The sequence below is a fragment of the Vanessa tameamea genome, chromosome 7 (assembly GCF_037043105.1).
Source record: "Vanessa tameamea isolate UH-Manoa-2023 chromosome 7, ilVanTame1 primary haplotype, whole genome shotgun sequence".
Lineage (NCBI taxonomy): Eukaryota > Metazoa > Arthropoda > Insecta > Lepidoptera > Nymphalidae > Vanessa > Vanessa tameamea.
The window spans coordinates 11,882,461-11,908,805 of NC_087315.1; the positions used below are offsets into that span (position 1 = coordinate 11,882,461).

At 33.7% G+C, this 26,345-nt stretch overlaps 1 protein-coding gene across 2 annotated transcripts in view; it reads right to left on the bottom strand.

Moving 5' to 3' along the window:
* LOC113395728 (uncharacterized) overlaps positions 1-13,346 on the bottom strand; it is a 79,778-nt gene extending 66,432 nt beyond the window's left edge. For both annotated transcript variants that reach the window (XM_026633403.2, XM_026633402.2), the window contains exon 1: positions 13,094-13,346. The gene's annotated coding sequence lies outside the window, so the exon portion shown is untranslated. The remainder of the gene's footprint in view (positions 1-13,093) is intronic.
* Positions 13,347-26,345: the final 12,999 nt, after the last annotated feature.

Here is a 26,345-nt window from a genome sequence, read left to right on the forward strand (position 1 = left end):
GTAACGTCGAAAATTTAATAATTTCCTTGAACAAAATATTTCCATTATCTTGTTTCCAAAGTTAAATTCAAATCACGGAGTTAAGATGTTTTGTCCCCTAAACCTGTCATTTTTTACTTACTCACTCTTCAAACCGGACCACAACAGTACAAAATCAAAATTAAAATCAAAATCAAAATATAATTTATTCAAGTAGGCTTTTACAAGCACTTTTGAATCGTCATTTAACAAACTATTTAAAGTAAAGCTACCACCGGTTCGGAATGTAGATTCTACCGAGAAGAACCGGCAAGAAACTCAGTATTTAGTACAGTAGTAGTAGCTGTCTTGCACAAAGTCCTACCATCACTTTTTTTATTATAAACCATCCAAATAAACGCACAAAACTGGCATATTGATTATTTCATCAAGAATATTGGTACAAAATTGTAGACCTTGATTACTTCAACGAAAATACGACCCGATGTCATAGTCACCAATTCAAATCGGATTAGTAGGGTTGTTGCTTAGTCTTAATAATAATGATGTGATTGGTTGGTCTACACTAGAGCCTTCCCATTTAATGCACTTCGATACAAGAGCACTTAGATGTTCAATATGCAATTACGCGGCGACTAACATTGCCTGGGATTCACTATTATATTTATACTTTATATATTTTGAGACGTGACTTACTAATTAAAAAAACAGAGATTAGTACTCTGAGGACTGAGGAAGACTAAAACTTCTACTTCTACGGAAATATATAATATTTTAGACGTCTAATAATAACTGGAACTATGTAAAATAAATAACAATTTTACACAAATGAGCGTCGAATCTAACGTAGAAAATTGTCAACTTAATAACAATTATATAAAAACTTTTTCGAAGTGAACTTTTTTGTATTTTCCAGTTTGCAAGAATGCTACATTTTAAGGTGATTCTCTAGTTAGTATGCACCCTAAAGGAACACGCGACAAGCCTCTCATTAGTACTAAGAGCGCATGAATATGAACCGAGATGGGCTTTAGAAATCTATTTTGAAAGATGCTGTGTGACAGACGCTTGAAATAAATATTTTGTTGCAAGGTGTCTCTTCAAAAATATTACGTGATGTTTGGATTTTGTCTCGCTAACTTTTAATAATAATTATAAAATAAATTTTATTTTATTTTATTTTAGACGTTTTTGTTTTTTTATTAGTAAATAAAAACTATATTATTTCTTACAAGGCCAATGTCTGCGCGGTGGTGACCAACCACCATCAGGTGGTCCATTTGTCTTTCCGCTTACCTATTGCATAGAAAATCCTCAAATAATATTAGTACGTTTTATATAAAAATTAACTGTCATTAACAATTCATTGGATAACATTGCTATAATGTGGTTTCTAATGCAGATTTTTTCCAACCGATTGTCATAACAATACATTTATATAATGGCGGATTTTATGTCAAATATAAATTTAAAACAGCGAATTTAAATTTAAGGTCAGAAGTGCGTGTCATGTAAACGATCGTTGCAGTCTAAAAGTCTTAACTTTAGATTATTTGTGCGACTGAATAATTAAAATATTTCATGAATGTAATTTCAATATTAAAATAATTATTATTTAACTTTGAAAAACAAGTTTGCAAATTTAGCAGGATTCTCGTCACAATCTGAATGCTATGCAAGCAAGCTAGTAGTTCTCCGAACTTCTCATCATTTGAAGTTTTCAATACATTTTTCTCGATTATTTCCTTAACCGCTGAGCGTTAAATGATACAAAAATAAGATAAATTCATATTATAATCATTTAGTGTCTCTGACCTGGTTTTTAACCAACGATTTAAGATAATTTAACAACTTAAGATTCACGTATTTTAACCACTAAGTCATCGCAACTGTGACTACATTAATTTATACTTTCACATACGAAGTCACGGGCACATAGTATCATACACATTTATTTAATATAACCGTATTTATTTATTTTGGAAAAAATACCACTCTGTTAATTAAAAGTAAATATCTTTAGTATTACATTTAATTATAGAGCCCCTGTACATAAACATCCTTCAAATTTGACGGCTCCGACATTTTAATTCAAGGCCTCTACTAAACTTTTGCGTGCTAATAAACACGAATTTAAAACTTCAAATACAATCTTGATTATGATTAAAATATAAAATTACCGACATTAAAAAAAAAAAGCTGGACTGATGAACGAACTCACCACATGATAGAATACAGTTAGTTTTGCTTTTAAATATTTACAGTCATTTCTTACAATGTAAGACATATTCTTGTAAAAGGAAACGCTTTATTCCGACTTAACAGCGTTGCATCTATTACGATCCTGTATTGACATCGATCGAGATATTATCGTTTATAACTATAAGTATTTGAAACGGGATATTTACCATGTTTTTTATTTTCATTTGGTAGAGTTCGATATTTCGACTTTATCTACGAATGTTTTATACATATAGTAATAGACTTGTAGTAATAAAAATATCATTAATGTTGTATATTATAAATATATAACTAAGCATAAAATACATTATACATAGCATGATGCATCTTAGCATAGCTGATATGACCAAAAGGTTAGTATATATCTATCTCAATCAGTTAACAGTTTCAAATCTAGACTCGCACTCGACTTTTCATATGGTAATCATATATGGTCATATATAATAACAAGCTCAAGCTGCGGCTTTACTCGCGCGAATTTTATAAAAGTACCCATAGCACACAAACCGTCACCCCACAATCTATCTCCTCGAAGAATGAATTTAAAAAAGTAGCCTATATCCTTTCCCGGGGACTCAAACTATCCCCATATCGAGTTTCATAAAAATCAGTTCAGCGGTTTAAGCGTAAAGAGGTAACAAACAAAGTTACTTTCGCATTTATAATATTGAGTATAAATTAATCTCGGCGGTAAATGAAAACATCGCGCTGAAACCTCAATATATCGGATATTATTCCATACGTTTTTTGGTGCATCGTATTGTTAATTAGTAACTGACTCGGCGATAGGGCTTTGTGCAAGCCTGTCTGGATAGGTACCACCCTCTTATGACGTATTTTGTCGCCAAGCAGCAATACTAATATTGTATTGCCGTTTAAAGCGTGAGTGAGCTACTACAGGCACAAGGGTCGTAACCTCTCAGTTCCAAAAGTTGGTGGCAGACTAGCAGATACATTTAGACTTCAATTTTATTTATTTATTTTATTTTATTTGGTTCTTCAACAATGTGTACACTGATTATAATAATATAATGTAACAAAGTAAAATTATATTCTAAGTGTCACAATTACTTAAAGAAGAACACAGCATGCACAAAAAGAAAACAATCAACATCTTAACCTAATTTGAAAACTATTTAAATAAAATTTAAATAACTATTTAATTAAAAGGAAATAAAAGTAAAAAAAAATAAAAACTATGTAATAAAAAGTTTATCGTCTTGACAATGTAAGTATTGCACGAATACACGGTCAGTCACAGGTGCAGAAACGATTGCGTTAAAGATAATACAATATTATTTTATTTAAGCGAAAAAACATTAAATAAATTTAATAAAAGATTGAAGAATTAATTTATTTATTGTAAAACCTCGAAATTTAAAATATAACTATGTGTAACTATAATATTCATGTAAATAAATAATGATTTTCATTCAGCTAAATCCATATTGTAAGTGTTAAATACACTTAAAGAAAATCCTACTTTATAAAATATCTCAAGCCAAAAAGATGTTTAACTGTGTGTGTTAATATAATATCCTGCTGTATTCACACACACCAACACAATGCATTTGGCAGTAGAAACGATGTATCCTGCCAAACGTTCCCTGAAGGCCTTCTTTTTAAGGAAACGCAGAGGATGATACAATAAAAAATTAGTATCAAGTATGTAACCTTGATTACTATATTATGCTAGTGGAATAATTTCGTTAATAATTAGAAGGCGTTTTCCTGCACCGTCAATTATGAGATGAATTTTGTAACTCACTAGTTAGAATGTCGTTGTTTAACATTATTTATATTGTTTTGTTAAATGGTAACAAAATTACTACTGTATACCAAGCAAGCCCTGATGCAAGAACGCCCCTCCACAAGGGTTTCTTTTAGATCTTCAACTTAAGTTTTATTGCTATATTAGTAATGTCGTTAACCTAGTAGGAAAACTGGCCAGTAGGCCATCTGATGTTAAGTGCTGTGATGTTATGTCCCATGTGCTTATATTTGCAATAATGCTAATTTATTGGAGCCGGCTATATATAACAGCCGGCTTGTACTAAGTCCAACCAACAAGAAAAGTAATGTTGCTCCCTGCATCCGCAGTTCATATACAGTGTCAAAATTAATTAGTTTTTTCCTCATCAAATTAATAATTAAGCGTCTCGAATTTTATGTAGAGCTGTTGTTCTTATTTGCGGTCATATCAGGATTTTCAGTGTGAAATACATATAATAGAGAGCACTTTTGGTTGCTCGCACATGTTTACTGCGCAGATGGGTACCGGTCTCTAAGATAGGTAATTATTAAAAACGTTTATCTGTGGCTCAGCCGTATGAAATACTTTCTATGTTTATTTATTTGAGTTAAATAATAGATCAAAATCAATGAAAATATTCTCTTTTAAATGAGGCTTTTACGAGCACTTTTGAACCATTCTACAGAATTGGTGGATACTCTAGAACAACATTTGAAATAATTATTCCAATTAAATACAATTAAATTTATATAATATAAAATGACGAGAAACAACCTTGGTGGGCTTATGTGGGTTGGTAGGGCTTTGTGCAAGTCCGTCTGGGTAGGTACCACCCACTCATCAGATATTCTACCGCCAAATAGCAGTACTCAGTATTGTTGTGTTCCGGTTTAAAGGGTGGGTGAGCCAGTGTAACTACAGGCACAAGCGACGTAACATCTTAGTTCCCAAGGTTAGCGCATTGGTGATGTAAGGAATGGTTAATATTTCTTACAACGCCATTGTCTAAGGGCGGTGGTGACCACTTACCATCAGGTGGCGCATTTGCTCGTCCGCCTACCGATATCATAAAAAAACATCTTTATATAATAAAATTGCAAATTTCTATATAAAAAATAAAATTTCAAATATGTTACACTCAAAATGTTAAACTTCAAATTTTACAAAAGAAAGTTTTTGAAACTTGTAACAGGTGAATACGAGTAGACCTTCTTCATGTAGCCAATACAATAGTTACTGTACTTCATTATTTGTTTCACTATTCTTACAGAACTCTAACAATTCTCGACAGACAAGTTCGTTTGATGATTTTTTTATCAAATTATAGTCATACCATAATTATATTTGTAAAGAGGGATAAATGTTTGCTAATTAATATATTTTTTTAGGTTCTAGTTTTATTCATTATTATAATTCATCTATAACTATAATTTCTAGTAGTTCTTCTTAGTGGAATAAAAAACCAACTCGACGTGAGCTTCACTGTTAATAAATAAATGTATAATTATTATTATTATTTTATATATATATATCGAACCAAAATATACTTTATTCGAGTAAATAGGTTACTCGAATAAAGTATATTTTGGTTCGAAGCTCTTTCAAAGCGGATATAGATATGTTAACTATTTTCAATATTATTATTATTGCTCATCTCGAATACGAGGCGGCGAGGTGGTGCTCTATTATAACCAGAATATAAATCGCGATTCTCAGCTTTAATGTTTTTTAACAACTTAGCTTTCAAACATAAAAAAAATACATCAATAATAAAAAGACATTCCGATGAACAAATCATAGTAAAAAGGTATTTTACTTGTACTGTATTTTTTAAGATTAATTATTTCAAAAATAAAAGTGTATTTAAATATTTTAAGGTAAATGTGGAAGATATATATATATATTATCGATAATGTAAGCTCGTAATACAAGTAAAAATGAGAAACCCCCCTAATTAACTATAGTGATGTTCCTGTAAAATTATTTTTCTGGAATATTTGCAAAAACAAAACTCTGTAAAGTGTTCATCAACACAACCTGCAAAGCTAACATTGTGTTTATTCTGAACGAGCTTGCCCAAGTTTATATACGGAAGTAAATAACGGAGGGACTCTTCAAACGTATACACGTTGACACGCTTTATGTTTGAACAATATATGCATAATTCATGAAGTAATTAAACCGAATTTTCGTAGCTCTATCTCTTTATCTTGTGTGTTTAGGAATTTAATTATAGGTTCATTGATTTATTACAATCTTAGGATATTATCTATATCAATAATAATTAATTCACTTGCCTAAATAATAAGCATTAAAAAAATAAGGAAAATATGAATATATATAACATAAATTGGCATTTTAGATTCAATTTCAATTTCTACTTATATTTTATTAATCTTTCAAATTTTCATACTAAATAAACGCGATTTTTATACGTTTAGTATAAAAATCGTTTAGTAACCTTCGCAGTCACGTGTACTTGTAACTCAAAACGAGAACGGGCAATAATATTTCAATAAGTAGTTTCTTGAAAGTTATTTACAAGTCTGTCGCGATGTTCCGCTTTGTTCGTGTAGTGAGCTTGTGATGTGATGAATATGACTTATATACTTGTATTTGTGAAAGGTTCCTTGAAATAAAAATATTTTTATTTAATTTGAATACAAATTGATTCTTGATTTGAAATCAAGAATTAATTCCAATTCATTTGAATACAGAGAAGATTTTCTCTATGTTGAAATCATGACTTTATTATAATGTAATGCATTATACAAACGAATTCAATTTTTTTTTTTATTAAATAAAGAAACAAAAGAACGACAAACACACAGACATGGGCATCGTAAGTCGCGTTTTACATTTCATAGATTGCCAACTCCAGCAACAATAGGTTCTGGGTTTTATTGTCCGTCGGGATAACACTAAGTAAATAAAATTTAGCATAACTTTGCCATTGTATTGTAACTGTTCAGTATGTGGCATCTTTCCGGGCAGATCTTAAGTCTTCCAATAGAAAATTTAAATTTAGTAACAGTATATCGTTTTAATGACTTGAAACGAGCAAAACCTAATATAAGAACATAACTTGATTATTGTTCTCCCCTACAGAAATGGGTACAGATTTTTTCTCTAGTTAGTTATTTATTTCTATCAAGGTGATTATGTGTAAAATACTCGTTTCTGAACTAGATATAAGGACTTGTATGAGAGATTATTTACCAACCTCTCCCAGCTCTAGACTAGTTGGTGCCTTAAGTAAGATTACTATGTATCCCATGATTAACCCTATAAAATAATCCGGCTTGACGCAGTAGATTAAATAGTAAATTATTTAATAATGAACTGTATACATAAGTTAATTCAGTTTTGGCCTAATAAGGCTCTTGGAATACAAGTATTTGTCTCGTGACCAATATATACGAATATAAAGTTAATAGAGATCGTGTCGTCACGAATCGAATACATTTGTTTAAGCCCGTTGAATTAACGACGGCAGTTGCTTGGAAGGTTCTACGATCAATGCAATGAAAAATATCGTATCATTAAAAAAAAAAGACATAATATTTCATTTAACTAATTTTTCAAAAGTACATTTGAATAGTCAATGTATAGCATAAATTATATTTAAAACTACCACCGGTTTGAAATGTAGATTCTATCGAGAAGCTCAGTTCAGAGAGGCTAGCAGCTCAGCAGTTACTCATTATCATCAATCTACTTATACATACATACATATACTTGCAAAATTTTAGGTTCGGCTAATGTTATACTGAAATTGTTACACTGAAATTATTGTTATATAATATTCGAGCATACAAACATTCTAATGAATAAATGATTATGTTACGAAGGCTTTGTTGAGGGTCAGAGCTTAGTCCACCGTGATCTTTTACCGATGAAGAAAAAAGTGTGAGGAGACTCAAACGAAATAAATGCATAATAACATAAAATGAACTCTCTTCAAGTCGAGATATTTTTTAAGCATTTGAATATATCTCAAATTAATTTTAGTAACGTCTGAACTGGCCTCTTTCTTCGGGGCATCAGTTTAACGCCAGTTGGAAACGTGCCAAGTAAAAACGCATAGCCGCTTAGAGTTCACTCGTCTACAGCTATTGTAATCATAATGCACAACTTCACAGCATTTTACACACATTGTAAGGCAATTTATGAAGAAATGCCACTCAACAGAAGTGGATTGAAGACGTAAAGATTTATTAGTGAATGTAACTTTTTTTATTTTGAGTTCGTTTAAAATAAGGTTTTAATTGTAAATTAAAAAAAAGAAAAAAATGTAAGACTATCCGAATTAAATAATATATAACTTAACATATAACGCTAAAATTCTTAAACATACAAAAGCGCTATACTAATATTCATTATATTTCAGTAGGAATAAATAAATATTCTTTATAAATCATTCATTAAGAAAATGAAACCTTACGTGTTTGCCAGCGTTATGGTTTTCTAATAGTAGCAAATATGTAACTGCTTACTCAGTAATTGAAACACGATACAATAAACGTTTGATTCTCTTTCCGAATAACGCCATTAGACGAGCCCAACTTTTCGTTCTGTAAATAGCGTTACGTACAAATATTTGGCGAGAAAATCGAACCTTCCAGTAGTATGTCATATGTTTTTTATATATTTCCACTGACATGATAAAATAAAGAGATACTTTGATCAGTAGACAGCTCTTGATTTATTACCACGAATAAAACTTTTACTGGTTTTTTTTTTATAAAAATTCTACCTAAACATAAAAATGTATTTATTTTAATACTGAACTAATAAAAGTAAATGATGAAACAATTATTTTTTACGTTTCTTATTCGTCGCATCTATCTGTATAATTTTGTTAAACCAATAGTATACATTGGTCTTTTCAAAAATAATATAGATCTTTTCGAAAAAAAACGGTAACAATCATTATATAGACACGAGGAGGAAAGGTAATCTAATAACACCTAGTTTCCGACTTCAGAGTCAAGACATCCTTCCTGGGACACGGTATCTGATTCTATAATAAGATTCCACGGTTATTTTTAACTTTTCCTATTAAAAAAATTAAAGCTCATGTCAAAAAAACTTTGATAAATAAGTCATATTTCTATATATATTTATTTATTGATTTCTAGGCAGGATATATAAAAAAATAATTGGTACTTACTGACATACTCCGTAATTAAAATAGTGGTAACTATTGAGTTTCTTACCGGTTCATCTCGGCAGAATCTACTTTCTGAACCGGTGGTAGCTTTAAATTAAATCAACACTATAACATGACGGTTTAAAAGTGCTTTTGTAAGCTTACTTGAATAAAGAATATTTTCATTTGATTTGATCAGTCCATTGATTTCTACATAGGATAAAACATAGTCCCTTCCGTCTATAAGTTTAAACCTTTACAAATACGCAACGTATTTTAATGCAGTTTCAATAAACAGAGTGATTCAAGAGGAAGATTGATATTAATGAAAAGCCGATAATATAAACTTCCCTAGAAAAAACAAGAATTTTTCTTTTGTAACTGTACTTATGTGAAGACGTGACGTACAGCTACGTATGGATAACCTTGTAGACTATACAATTATTAAATTACATATTATGTAAAGTCAGCACGAGATTTTTGTCAATATTATCGTAAAACTATTTGTACAGTATTGTACAATACTTTAACGTACCATAATATTTTTTATGTAAAAGAGATATAAAAGTTTTTATTTAATACTGAATGTACTAAATTTTATTTTTCAACTACAACGAAAAGTGTATGCCATATATTTGAGCCTAATCATTTTGTTGACACCGTTATAAATTTTACTTTACGTCAGATTCTGTAGCCAAATTCAAAAAATGCTATCTTGTAAATAATATGATTTACATATAAAATTTATTATGGAAAATATATGCAAAGTTTTAAGAGGAAAAATTTCGATGAGAATGAGAAATTATTCATCGTAAAGTCAATTTGATCAGTACTTTTGCGTCTTAACTACTCGACCGATGAGATCGATCAATCAGAAAAAGACATGGGTACCTATCACCTGCCAACAAACTTATATTAGAGAGCCGCATTGGGGATCTGATCAACTAATTAAAAAAAAACGTTAAATTATGAGAAAAAGGAGAATATTATTATAAGAACAAATTAAGGTGCACATTTCGTTCTGTAACGATTACTTGCAGGGATATTTTCATCTCTTAATACAACAGTTATCATACAAAATATTATTTATTTAGTATAGCAGAAGCATAGTTCTTTACCGATTATTTACTTGGTGGTAGGGCATTGTGCAAGGCCACCTGGGTCGGTACCACCTACTCATCAGACATTTTACCGCTTAACATTACCCTTACTGTTGTGTTCCGGTTTGAAGGGTGAGTGAGCCAGTGTAACTACAGGCACAAGGGACATAACATCTTATTTAACAAGGTTTGTGGTGCATTGGCAATAAGGAATGGTTATTATTTCTTATAGCACTATTGTCTATGAACGTTGCTGACCATTTAACATCAGGTGGCCCATTGGCTCGTTCGCCTAACACCAGGGTTTCTTTCTTACTTTACAATTTCTTACCATAAATACGACCATTGAGGATAATATTGTCGTTTATGGGTCTAGTTATCATTTTAACCTAAATTTATATTCTATGTAACCACAGCGACTCGGATCCAAGTCCAGGAACCTTGTATAACAATTCGACGAAACCATTACGAAGATTCATGTATAGAAAAGTAAATTAAACCTACTTTAATAAATTATATATATTTTCGGCGTGATTCTACCTATGGAACGCACACAAAGTTACGAGATTAGGTAGATATTTAGTGGTGGATATACGTCGTTGATCGAATGGACGTTACTGATAAATATGTTGTGATAAGAGAAATTATAAATTTATTTATATTGCAAGTAATTACTTAAAAAAATTAAGTAAATCAATAAAGGATGTTGAATAGCATAATATATTTTGTTAAAGTTTTTTCTAGTTGGATGACAATTACTGACATTTTTTTTTTAAATAACTCAAAGATCCCCCACAATATATCCTCGCTTTATTTATAGGTGTTTCTAACATAAAGTACATCTTTCCTTTAAGCGAGTGTAATCGGTCCATTTTAATCGATCGATATGAGGCTCTTATATGGGCAAGCAGTAAGTAATCGTGTACTTAATTCAACTCCTGCTCGATTGTGAAGGAAAACATCCTGAGGTAACACACACGAGTCATCCAAAACGACATGTAAATCCGCAAACTCACACCAGAGCAGGATGATGAAATAAGCTTTAATTGAAAGATTTGCTTTACAGAATTACTGCCAACTATATATTAGCATTAACAGCCTGTAAATTTCCCACTGCTGGGCTAAAGGCCTCCTCTCCCTTTGAGGAGAAGTATTGGAGCATATTCCACCACGCTGCTCCAATGCGGGTTGGCGGAATACACATGTGGCAGAATTTTATTGCAATTAGATACAAGCATGTTTCCTCACGATGTTTTCCTTCACCGACGAGCACGAGATGAATTATAAACACAAATTAAGCACATGAAAATTCAGTGGTGCCTGCCTGGGTTTGAACCCGAAATCATCGGTTAAGATGCACGCGTTCTAACCACTGGGGTTTCTGGTATTCACAATAAATACTTAACAAAAATAAACGACCATTTAAGCTATGCATATTGTATTTAATGTTCTTTTAGTATGAGCTACGTAGCAATATTATTTTAAAATCAATCAATAATTTCGGATGTATTAGAAGCAATGCTGTTTCAATGAAAACTGCTATTTAATTTCCTAAAACTATATATGTGTTTAAAGTTGTAATAGTTTGTATATTTCCCACTGCTGGACTAAGACATCTTCTCATTTTAAAGAATAATATTGGGATTGTATTCCAACACTGCGCCAATGCGGATTGGTGAATGATTTTCTTAACCCTGAGCACGCGACGAATATTAGCACGAAATCCAATGGTTCCTATCTGGACTTGAACATGCGATCTTCACCTAAGATCCACTTGGTCTAACCACTGAGCCATCTTTTCTCTCTTATATCTGTGGTTAAACCAAAATTGCTAGTAAAACAGTGTTGAGCAATTTACGTACAACGAGACAAATTGAGTTAAATAGTTAAATGTTTCCTAGCCAGGAAATCGCATTGCCGTTCATTAAGCAATACCAGAAACCTACACAAAGCTAACATTTAAAACCGTAACAAAGAGATGTTCTTCTTTGCGTATTTCTTTTGTTTTAGACTACGTCACAGGTAATTGGAAAAATAAATACTTATATTTTCGAATAAATAAACGTTTGCGTGTAAAGTGTTATGATTAAATGACTCTTGGACCCTTTGTTATGAACGGCTTAGGGTTTTTTATTCGCGATATAAAATTATGAAATGATAAATTACAAGAAAGCCACGAAGACCAGCGAAGTTTCCTGTTTGCCGTCCGCTCGTACATTTTAACAGATAAAATGACATATTATTTAATGTGCCTTGACATATTTGATTGTATTTTTTTCGAATAATAAATATCTTAAATAATACTAAAGATCTTTTTTAAAGTACGTTAATCTATTCGATATGTATACGATTTTATAAAATATATGATTTTTGTATGTTATTATAATAATAATCTAGGATCTCTACGTCTTTTGGTACGTGTATTTTCTACAACTAAATAATTATATAAGTATCCATTATGAAATATAATTAAACAATCCTAAATAAATAGCTTTGAGAGTAATTTTTATGTCAATTGAAATTAAGTAACAATTATGCAATTGCATATACGCCTCCGAACAATGTTTTATTTCCATTTTTGGTATAAATGATAACTTTGAACTTACAAATTTTAATGCAACATTGTCAATAGATAAACAATTAACGCATACTTGCCCATGGGGACGTTACCACCCTACCGAAAAAAGGAAAAACATTTCGAACTGAAACCTACAAGGTATTATTACTGATAGTTTTGATTATTTAATCGACGACATAGTTGTCATTACTAAAGTTATTCTTGATAAAATATGTGTATATGGGTTGAAATATATAATACCTGAAAGAAAAATCAAAACAAAAAATACGGAACAAAACCAACTGACTTACCCTATCATTCCGTCGCTCGAAGAATCAACCAACTACCCTGGTTTGTGCCACGCTGTATCGAACCTTATGCCTTTTTGCCACATGTGTTAGATTCCTGCGCACCTATCTGTAAACACCAGCCACTAAAGTCAGTCAGGTATTTTTGAAGCTCATTATAACATAATTTTACTTAAGGGAGTATTTTTGATACACGGGCGCGGCCTGCGAACTCTAGCCGCGGACTACGAGCTGCTACGAGTAGTGACGGGACATGTTATCGAGTATCTGTGGATTTTTTATACATATCACGCAACGATAAATTGTAACGAAAAGTTAAAAGCAAATCATCCGACCTAATAAATTGTTCAATTAATTTTATGAGTGTGATGTGTATTTTCTCAAATATCCGACAAATATATATATATGAAAGATACATTTATAAATAAGACTTCTCCAGAATTAATATAGCCTCCTGTATCATGTTTATTTTGCTTCTTGATATTTATTATTACATATAACAAAACAATTAATAACAACTTTGTTTAATAAATTTTATATTTTGCTGTGTTCGTTTTACTGTATCGATAAATAACACTCGATACATCTCATCACTACAAATGGTGTGCACATGCGCAGTACAAACAGACATAGTCCCCAAATAACCGTCTCCGCGCTTTGCAGTAATACTGTCGAGCAAAACTATATGTTTTGGGGAAAAATTTATAATTTATACCACTGTGTTATCGTTCGATGGTTTTTAAAGGCTCGCTGGTTTATATTCTGTGGTTTCACGACAAAGGCTTTGTCGGCAAAATAACGTTTTACATAACTTTATTACTTTGTCAACCTTTTGAGATATTAAAGTTTGTGTCGCTTTTTGAACGTTTCAAACTTTTAGTATTTATAGATATATTATGATTATTATTTTTTTATTTATTCTTACTCATGCATAATAGATTTTTAAATATAAAATACAAAATATATAAAATATATTTAAAAATATAAAATACAGAGGCCAACCAGTGGCGGGAACAAGGTCCAAGCCACCGGTGGTTAGGGCCCCAGAGAGAGGAACTTCCTCACAATACGCGCCGTGCCGAGGAGTACTGCCTTCTGCATCAGGCCCTTGACCCAGCTGCCTAACGAGAGCCTCTTGAGGTGTTGGTCGAGGCTCTTGGCCATTAGGCCATTCGCTGAAACGACTATCGGCACAATAATTGCTGTATCCACATCCCACATGTCGACAACCTCGTGAGCTAAGTCAAGATATTTTATTTGCTTATCCTTCTCAGCCTTCACGAGATTCTCGTCATGAGGGATGGTGACGTCAACAATTATCGTGCGGCGCTCTGACCGATCTATCACCACTATATCAGGCTTGTTGGCGACAACAGTCCTGTCAGTGATTATAGATCGGTCCCAGTACAGTGTGATACGACCATTCTCGAGAACTGGGTCGGGCACATACCTGTAGTAGGGTACCTCTGATACCACAAGACCGTATCGAAGTGCAAGTTGTTGATGGATAATCTTGGCCACTTGATTATGTCTGTGCAAATACTCTCCGTTAGCAAGACGAGAACAACCGGAAATAATATGTCTAAGGGATTCGCCCGGAGTGTGACACGCCCGACATATGTCCACCGTGCCATCCCTCACAATATACTTCCGGTAATTGTTCGTCATGATAACTTCATCCATAATTGCACAGACAAAACCTTCGGTTTCACCGAATAGGTTGCCGAACCGTAGCCAAGATACGGACGCCATAAAGTCCACATCAGGTCCATGAAGGGCCCGATAGAAGCGTCCGTGTAACTCCTTGCTCTTCCATACCCCCTTGCGGTTCTCAGTACTTAGTACTACAGGTTTGCGCCAGTTCTCTTTGCCTAAGGAGAGCGGAGTTAGCCCCTTGTCCATTGTAACTACATCTCGGTGCATATCCAGGTCAGTGTGGAGAAAATACTCCCTGAGTTTGTATACCTCACGATTATGTAGGGTCTTGGCATTTAAAAAGCCACGGCCACCACATCTCCGCGGGATATACAATCTCATCACCGAAGACCGAGGATGATGCATTCGATATGCAGTCAGCAGGACACGGACTCTCCTATCCAAGGCGTCTAGTTCTTTTTGAGTCCACTTGAGTATACCGAAAGAGTACATCAAGACCGGCATGACCCAACCATTGAAGGCACGAACCTTATTGCCACCCGACAAAAGACTCTTGAGTACTTTTTTCAGACGACCAAAGAAACGCTCCTGCAGTGATTGTTTCATGTCGGTCACATTGATGCCTAACGCTTCCGACACACCCAAGTATTTGTATGATTCGTTTGCGGACAGTGATCTAAAGTTTATGGAATCTGAAAGTTGTAATCCGTCAGATTCCATAATCTCTCCTCGCTTTACATGCATAACCGCGCACTTGTCAACTCCAAATTCCATTCCAATAGAATTACTAAAAGTTTCTGTTACCTTTAGTAACTCCATTAGTTGTGAACCTGAAGGTGCAAAGAGCTTTAAGTCATCCATGTAAAGTAGGTGGGATATTACTTTACCTCCTCTCCACAAACAATAGCCCAACCTTGAACACTCTAACAGAGTACTTAGAGGGTTCAAGGCTAAACAAAACCACAATGGACTCAAACTATCGCCCTGGAATATTCCCCGCTCAATCCTTATCGGTTCGTCATTACTATGAATCATTCGGCATCCTGGATAGCGAAGGACTGTCCGCCATTGCCCCATACATGATCTTAAGAAACTGCATAGAGTTGTATCTAATTTATACAACTCCAGCACCCTCAAGAGCCATGTATGCGGCACGGAATCATAGGCCTTCTTGTAATCTATCCAGCATGTCGACAGACTCTTTCGAAAACGACGAACTTGTTGGCTAATGGTCATATCAATGAGGAGTAGCTCCTTAGTGCCTCGTGATCCACCCCTACATCCATTCTGAGAGACAGACAAAATACTATTATTCTGTATGTGACTATTAATCTTATCTCTCAGAATGGAGGTAAGGAGCTTATAGACCGTTGGTAAACAAGTAATCGGTCTATAGTTTTTAGGATCCGTTGCACTACCTGACTTATGGAGCAGGTGGGTGACTCCAGTGGTAAGGAACTGTGGTAGCGACCCTGACTCTAGAGCTGACTGGAACTGAGATGCCAAGCAATCATGCGAGCTGCGTAGCCATTTTAGCCAAAAGCTATGCAGCCCGTCTGGTCCCGGAGACTTCCAGTTGGGAACGGACCGAACTGCAGCAGCTACATCTTCAGAAGCAATGGAAATTTCTCCCATCGCTTCCAAAGGATCGCACGCTTGCCTGACCTCCCGCATCCAGTCACCTTCAATGTGGTCGACGGGCACCGACCAGATGTTGCGCCAAAATATATTCGTGGCATCATCATCTGGGCGACACCCATCGCTCACACCCTGGTCAAGTCGCTCCCACGTTCTGTACACCCACCTTTGATCGCTCTGGAACATGCGATTCAAGTAATAACGGTCCACTCGCCGCCTGTACCGACGGATGCGGCTCGCCCATGCATAAACTTTTTGTTTTAGGAAGTCAATACGCTCCACGACATGAGACGGATATTCCTGCGGACTGATACCAGTCCCCAAGAACGCCCGCCCCACGAAATGATTATTATTATTATTATATAAAACATGTTCATCAAGGATTATTATTAGAGTTTAATATATTAGAGAATGTCTCAAAAAACATTGGTCGTTTTAATATAAATAGATTGATTATATATTATTACTAGCTGTTACCCGCGGCTTCGCCCGCGTTGAATATGAATACATTTACAAATTAACTTAAAATGTTACGTTAATGTAAGACCTCTTTGTATACCACATTGGTGTGTATTTCAGCCCTTAGGGTAGAATATCCAGAAACGCTTAAATGCGAATCAACTCATTTTTAATCGGTTGCCCAAAAATAAAGTTTAGTTAGAAACTAAAAAATGACAGACTTCCAGACTAACCTGTATACGGAATGTTAACCCAATTTCCCTCCTTAGGCGTACAATATCCAGAAACGCTTAAATACGAATCAACACAATTTTAATCGGTATCCCAAAAATAAAATTTCGAGCTTCTAACTTCATAATGACGGACTTCTAGACTGACCTGTATACAAAATGTCAACACCTATTTTTCCCTTTAGGCCTAAAATATCAAGAAACGCTTAAATACGTATCTACACATTTTTAATCGGTAGCCCAAAAATAAAATTTCGTGCTTCTAACTTAAAAAATGACCGACTTCCAGACTAAGCTATATAAGAAATGTCAACCCCTATTAAACCCCTTGGAGGTAGAATATCTAGAAAGACTTAAATACGTATTTAATCATTTTTAATCAGTATCCCAAAAACAGAGTTTCATGTTGCTAACTTAAAAAATTACGGACTTCCATACAAACGTTCAACCCCTATTTCACCCCTTTAGGGGTAGAATTTCCAAAATTTGGGTGTCATGATATGTTAGTTTATAAGTATACAGACTAAAATATAAGTTTTATGCTTCTAGTCCTAAAAATGACAATACTTTCAACAATATACAACCTTTCATCCCCCTTTTCAACCCCTTACAGTACTTTTTCCAAATAAAAAACCTATGTCCTTTCTCAGGCTCTAGACTATTTGTGTGCCAAATTTCATTTAAATCGGTCCAGTAGTTTTGACGTGAAAGCGAGACAGACAGACAGACAGACAGACAGAGTTACTTTCGCATTTATAATATTAGTATAGATAGTATAGATTTATTACTCGTACTTACTTAATTTACACAAACTAGTAAGTAAACTAATTAGTCAAAAGAACATTGTTATATTTTTTACTGTAGAATGTGATTATTTGTTCGGCATAAATCTTAAAAACTATCAAATTCCATATTGATAGTTCAATATGCCTTTATCTAAGAATTATCATTCGAAACCTTAGAGATCTAGTTATAAAAATACTTTATACACAAAAACTAGATTTACATTACAAACTTATACAAAAAGTTTTAGTAAATATACAATTATTATTTATAAATGATTTCCAATGATTCATATTAAATTTATTCAAGTGAATTATGATAATACTGTCCTCCTGACTGATTTTGACAAGGACGGCGTTATCAAAGGAGTATAGTGCTCTCGCTCGCTCAAGTGCTGTCTATTCCCTCAAACTTATAAACCAACAGGACTGCTATCTGACAGGACCGTACATACTTACGCACGATTATTTTTAAGTGTATTATTTCAATATGATGTTCTAGAAATTAATAAAAATGTATAAATATAAACGGTAACATTTGTTCGTAATGTTAATACTCATACAATATTCACAGCCGTAAATATACCACAGCTGAACAAATGCCTTTTATCCTGTTAAAGTGATTGCTTAGAGCTTGTAACACCACGCTGATTCTAGGCTAGTTGGTGGACACGTAATGGCGGTTTGCTTTGATACACGTAATTTATTCATGGGTCTTTTTTCGCCCTATTAATGAAACATGAAAATTCAGTAATCTATCAAGGCTTTTAAATCATGGACATAGTATATAAAAAACAGCTTACTAAACTACTTCTGTAGCAAATACAACTGAGAATGAAACAAACGCTGACAATATAAGGCCCGAGGGAGTCATACAGGGGTAATTTTCTCAAGCTCATTTCGACAGATTCTGATATAAAACCTTCTTTCTCATCTTGTTTTACGAAACTAGTTAATACGTCAAACAGGTTTGTTACATAGTTTTCCATTAAAGTTTAAATATCTAATTTATATGCAGTATTAAAAAATCTATCAAAACTTTCATACCTTTATTGTCATTGTCGATCAGTTATTATTTTTATGATTATAAAGTTACTCCTCATCACACATTCTAATGCCAAACCCATCATCGTGGTCATCCTGCTTGATCAAAGGTCAAGCCGGGTACGGGCCTCGAGGTTGCCATCCTTACCCGGGTATTTCCTCAACGGCAACGACTCAGTGGTTCTGACTCAATGAGTCAGGCCTTAACTGGCCCAGTGGTGAAGTCATATCCGATAGTTGTCTTGTCCTTGTGGTTTTTATGTCCGGTGGTTACGTCGTTCTATCGGTCCTCCAGATTGTCGTTGTCAATGCGTCGGTTCAGGTGGTCACGAGGTCGAGGACACCCGACAGGTGGTCTTGCGTGAATTTGCCATACAGCACCCCTCGGTATTGTTGTGTTACGGTTTGGATTGAGGGAGCCAGATTACACAATGGACATATCAACAACAATATCAATATCTTAGTTCCTGACGTTGGTGACGATTGGCAATGTAAGAAGCAGTTAATATTTCTTACAGTTGTAACGTGTATGCTATGGAATATGGTTACCATATATGTTTTTATTTAAATTACACTTAAGTTTGGATCTCTAGCGTGATCCTCAATTTAAATTGTAATTACACAAACTCTAATTCAAATCTGGATATTAACAATTATTTTTACTTAACATAATGTGTTAACTGTTCCATCATTATGTCATCATCGATCTATCGTAATCAATTGCTGAGATGATACAGATAATAGAGATGTCTCCCAATGTTTTCCAGATCTTCCAGTTCTTGGCTATTCTGCATTCAGTTGATGCATATTCATTGCAGCAAAAACTATATCTTCATTTAAAAAAAGGCCTTCTTTTTCCCTGGTTTTAAGGATTTATTCTCACCTCTTTGTCTTTTAAGCATAATCAATGTGTATATTTTTAGTCTAATAAAGCAGTTGGTTTATTTTGTTGTTAACAGATGGCGTTAATGGTTCTTTAAATCGCGCTATAATTGTGTTAAGTTATTATTGTAAGAAGATTACCATGCAAAATAAAAATTGAATTTCTTCGATCAATAGTTCGCTTCATTCGTCCACTTACAGCTTGTGTTAGATGTGGGGACGAAAATAGCGCATAGGGGATCAAGCCGGCCGTAGATATGGAGATATAAGGATATTAACCACAATCAGATTATAGCAACATCAATCCTCTTAAAATTTTCTTTGTAACTAGATTATTATATAAATATTTACCTTTTTAATATTAAAGGATTTATATAGCTTTTGTGAAGTCCTTAACATATATCGATGTTCATTTTTAGCAAAAGATTATAGTTTTGTCAGAACTCGACTCTCATTTTCATGTACTTGATTTTTGCTACCGAATTATATATTTAAATTACGTTATGGTAATATATTATTTTGTTCCAGTGTGTGACGTTACGTTAAATAGGGATTCAAAATTCTAAAAGTTCAAGCGCGGTGAATATTATTATATTTTGTTTGTAGTTTTGACGGTGGAGATTATTAGTTAGTCGTAAAATGCTGAGCATTAATCGATATCATAAATGAACCGTTAAGCATTTGCTCATTGTTTTGATTGATGCTGTGCAGTTTATATTTCGATGCAAACATCACTATGGACTCGCGGATGGAAACTCCACAAAAAAATCTTTTTGCAATTAAAGTTTGAATTAAATTATTTCTGATTTTTCTAAATATTGGTATGATTTTTTTTTTCTTATGGAATAGCTCAACAAGAAGGAGTTATAGATAAAAAGAACTTCAATAGCAAAATTAAGCTAACTAAGCTTAATTAGATTTCACCTTGAAAGCCATCTTGGGTTCCAAATGAAGTCCATCATCATCGGTCATTTTCATATCAAGTCATGACATGGTCAGAATGGAGATCACTTCTGCCGTAATACTTCATTTAAAGGAACATTTGTAGTTGGAATCGGTTGAGATATCAAATATGTTCGAGGACGTTTGCAATGGTTACCCTATCGTTGCTATTTGCAGGACATGTTTAGAACACCTGCATCAGAAGGTTAACCACATGAATTTAACTACATACATACAAATTTAATACAGGCCTGTATGGCCTGTATTAAAAACTGATTATTATGTTAACAGACGGAAAGCATTTACAACATTAAGCTTAATAATATATTTTGAATACAATCATTCAGTCAGTGCCTGCATTATGGGACAAACGAAGATTTTGCAATTGCAGGTTTTTCCGATCATAGTCCGATCGAACCTTTAGGTCGGTGTTGGATCGGACTATAATTTAAATCACAAGAGAACGACGGATGAAAGGCAACGATTAGGTTTCGATTCGATTGTAATAAAGTCTAGATAAGATAGGTGGGAGTCTAGGTAATAATATCACAATTAAATTGGTCAATGTGAATTCTTTTGACAAAATTATGTAATGTAAATGACGCGGAGAAAAAGTTGGAATTTCCTTGTCCTGGCGAGCATAACGGTCCTGGAATCGATAGCGCCTACTGCAATACGCGATAATCACTATGCGCTATTTAGGGTTCCTTGAGAAAAATATAAAAATAAAATTATTCATTTTATCTAGCTCTTATTGCTGTACACAAACAATGTGCTATAGAACAAAAACTGTGAAAAATAAATAATTTCAAATGATTGTTTTGATAGACTCTACATTATTTTTACGTCAAAATGTAATCTACCTTAGGATACTTAATTTTAGTAAAATTTATTTAGGATTATAATACTAACAGTAAAAAGAGGTATCATTTGTTAGTCAGGTTTTCCGATTTCATACGAAAAATCCAATTAAATTGGAACTTTAATGTTATTATATAGGTATTTATGTTTCACGGTGAATATGCAATACAGTTCGCTTATAATACTTTTTTTTTTTGAGTCTTGTATAATATTATGTCGTTATAGTAGTAGTCAAAGTCAAAGTCAAAGTTAAAGTCAAAGTCAAAGTCAAAAATCTTTATTCAATATAGAAGTGTTTATAGTTGCTTATTGATTGTCAAAAATCTACCACCGGTTCGGAATTTAGCACCTCGGACCTGAGAAGAACCGGCGAAAGAAACTCAGCGGGATATATATATATATTTTTTTTAACCATTTTCCATGTACAATGATAATTATAAAGTATAAGTAGAAAGCGTTATTGCTCCAAGCGCTTCCCAAGCGAACACTGCCAAAACTATAAAAGATAATTAAACTTTATACGTCATTTCAGGACACCATTTCAACTTTCATAGATAATTATATCGCAGTAAAAATTTATATTTTAAACAAATGGAAAAATATATGACACCAAATACACATCCCTTTAACTACATAGTATGAATTATTCTGTGTCATCATTGGAATAAATAACATATACGTATATGAAGATTCTTTAATAATTAAATACTGTTTAATTTTTCAATATGGACCCCAATCCCTCAGCAACATTAAGGATACACATTTTAATATTATAGGTGGTAAACGAGCTCAGCTCAGATGGAGGCTCATCTGATGGAAAGTGACTACCACCGCCCATGGATATCCGCAACACCAGGGGGCTTGCAGGTGCGTTGCCGGCCTTTAAGGAAATGACAACAAGATATTTAAGTAAACGCATAAGAAAAAAGGCGTGAGATGTGCGGTGAGATTAATTATACCACGGAAGATTCGCACAGATCGCGAATTGAATATCAATTTATCAATATAAACTTCTACACATACTTATTGATTGTCAAATTAAAAGAAGAACCGATGAAAGAAACATCACCCATGAACTCGCCAATTGTATAATAAGGACAAGCGTTTTGATCACAAGCGATCCATTACAATAATACTTACAATAAAAGTTACCAGTTAACTAAAAATCACCACTTCTTTCGTATATTTTACTTGCAATATACAATAAGATATATCTCATATATGCAAGAATATTCTGTCAGTTTTTTCAAGAAAGCTGCTACGTCTCTACTGAGTATATTTACACTGGCTCACTCGTCGTGAATACTGGAATACAGTAACAGTAATTACCTAAATCTTTATATAATACTATATGGCGAGTTTTTTCTTCCTCCAATAATTGTATCTGTACAGCAATTTGGTTGGTTTTTATGGTATAATGGTCGAGTAAATGAGCCACCTTATGGTACGTGGTCACCACCGCCCATGGACAATGACACTGTAAGATATAACCTCTAATCCTATTAACCTCTAATCATATTAACCTTAGCAACTTCAGCATATTTAAGCGAGATCACGCCTGACTATTGTGTATAAATATTTAATCAAAGAAGCGGTTTTCCCCGTGGGAATTCGAACAATGAGCTCCGAATGACTTATAGATCATCAGATACATTATATGCATTAAATATACTTTATATAATACTATTGGAAACGTATAAGAAACTAGTTGTCGCCCGTGGATTCCTTCTCGTTTTAGGTGTTGATCGTGAGATGTTGGGCATACAAAAGTACCCTATGTCCTTCCTTATAGTTCACACTTACTTCATACCAAGTTTTATCAAATTCGTTTGAGTGGTTTTCCTATGAAAGAGCAACAGACAGACAGAATGATTTACTTTCGCATGTATAATATTAGTATAGGTTGAGTCAATTATTTGAATTAATCATGTACAGTGTCAAAGTTGGGACCATTACATAAATGCTGAGATATTGTACCAACCATTGATCTTTATTTTTCATTCTTCTTTAAATAAATATCGTGTTAATGTACGCAGGTACAGACAAATTAATATTATTATATTGTACATTTTTGTGTCCAAGGCGTTGTTATAAAAATGATCACAGCACGTATACGTTTTTATACAAATGAAACGAAAATTCCTTTCCACGTTTAATATGAAATGCATTCTATTGGAAAATTAAAAAGATACCGTCGTTGGAATGTTATCTGCATACATTAACAAGTGCATGCATGTAATAATCGGGTCGAAGTCTAGCTCAAGCTACACATCGACTTACGACTTCGTTTGTATCAAAATTATTTGACATTTCACTTGACAAATCTAATAATAATAATGTCTTATGTCAATCTCATAGGACTAGCCTACTCAGGACATACTATAGAGCAAAAGTGTTTGCGTAAACACAGTGCACTCTATACCCTCACTGTCATAATCCGATGGGACGGCAAATCCAACAGGACTGGTAAGAGTTCAGGCGCACGACCAACCGGTTTACGTGCTTTTCGAGGCACGGGACACACTTCTAACTTCTAGACACCGGGCATTCACGGAGGATTCGTGGACTGAAAAATTTAACAACTTCTTATCAGGACATCGGGAGCTGCGGCTTTATAGCAACTAGACCAACGATGCAGACAAATATATGTGAATATTAAACCAATAGAAATCGATTCGTCTCGAACCGCATGCATTTGTTTAAGACTGCTGAGTTACCGACGGCCGTTATTATGGAACATAGGTAAGCACTAAGCGAGGATTTTTAAAAAATCATCTCCTAAAGAGGGATGAAAGTTTGTTTATAAATTGGTCATTGATGTTAGAAATATGGAAATCGGTCTTAAGGCTTATGATAACGATTCGAAGACAAGTATTAATTTACCTATGAGGTTGAAACTAAGTATATAAATGTCTATGAAATTTCGTCATATTGGAAAGTTAGATTTAAATTAGAAAGCTGGTTTGGTCGTCTGTTTCTGAATGAAAGACAACTGTTATAAAAGTTTTTCATTGTTTGAAATGTTATAGCTAAATATATTGGCTTATGTTTGTAATTAAAAGATCAAAATTAGACAGTTTACCGATGAAATATCCCCTCAGGTACTCGGCTAGACCTTTATATCAATACAAATCAAAATATACTTTATTCAAGTAGGCTTTTACAAGCACTTTTGAATCGTCATATAACAAACTATATTAAGTAAAGCTACCACCGGTTAGGAATGTAGATTCTACCGAGAAGAACCGGCAAAAAAGTAACTCTGTCTGTTACCTCTTTACGCTTAAACCGCTGAAACGATGTAGATGAAATTTGGTATGGAAATAGTCCTGGGGAAGGACATAGGCTACTTTTTTAATTCACCCCTCGTGGGGGTAAAATCGGGATTGACAGTTTGTATATTATGGATAAAGTTTAATATCGCGCGGCTAAAGCTGCAGGTTGAGCTAGTATTGAAAAGGGATACAAAGTTTTTTCTTCACGTATTAAGTATATTGGGAGAACAGATGGGTGAAAGAATATTAATAGTTAAAGTTTGTATATAGAAGAATTGCAGAAAGGTAAATTTATACATAAAATGTGTAACAAACACGTTATAAAAAATAAAATAAAACGTACATACAGCCATTGACACACGCTGGGCAAGAAATCAATAACGCTTTCGACTTGTTTTCTCTGGGTTTTTTATTGTAATAACTAGCGACCCGCCCCGGCTTCACAAGGGTGCAATGCTGATACTAAATATACTACAGAATGTCTTTATAATTTATTTTGTCAATGTTCACACAGCTTTTTTGTCATTAGACAATACGAACCTTGTCATTAGGCAATCAAATGTCTTATTGTAGGTGACCATCGTAGCATCGAAAATACTGGCATTATAACAAAAAATATCGTTTTTATGCTTCGCCTTCTACCATTAACACATTAATTTACCATTAAAACCGGTATGCGTCCACTGAAACCGTGCTGCGTGCACTGAAATCAACAGTGAATTTATTGATACATTTACAAGCTACAAATACTATATTATTTTTATTTACTGGTTTTAAAATGTCTGTCTGCAATTAATCTTTATTGCAGACAGACATGTTTATTTTATATGAAGTTATTGGTGCGCTTTGTTGGTGAGACTGACTCGTATGACGAGTCAAACGGCACGACGCTCCCTGTCAAGCCAAATTTCCCTCTCGGCCGCCTTAAATAAATCAATTTGTTTAATAAACAAAACTCTATTTTGGTATATTATTGGTATTTTTAATTACACATAGTGAAATACGTATCACCTATCAATATATATAAAACTCTTCCGTTACTGAGTGATTGAGTGAGTGACTGACAGACAACGCACAGCCTAAACCACTGGACCTAGAGACTTGAAATTTGGCACACGTATACCTTGAGTATCCTAGAGGTGCACTAAGAAGGGATTTTTCAAAATTCCCACGGTATAGGGAATAAATGGGATTTATATTTTCGAACCAAAGTAGCTCTATCTCCGTAACTATAATTATTAGAGGTTTCAAATTTCGCATGCAAGTAGGTTACAACAACAACTAAAAACTATTTGGAATTCCCAAGGGATAGGGAATAAACGGGAATTTTATTTTTATCCTAAAAAGTCCGTAGTTCTAGAAACTTGAAATTTGGCATGAAGATAGTTATTATAGCACAATAAACTAAAAAACAACTGAAAATCATGATTTTTTTATTCTTATTTGTTTATAAAAATAACCAATATAAATTGAGCCCACACTGCGT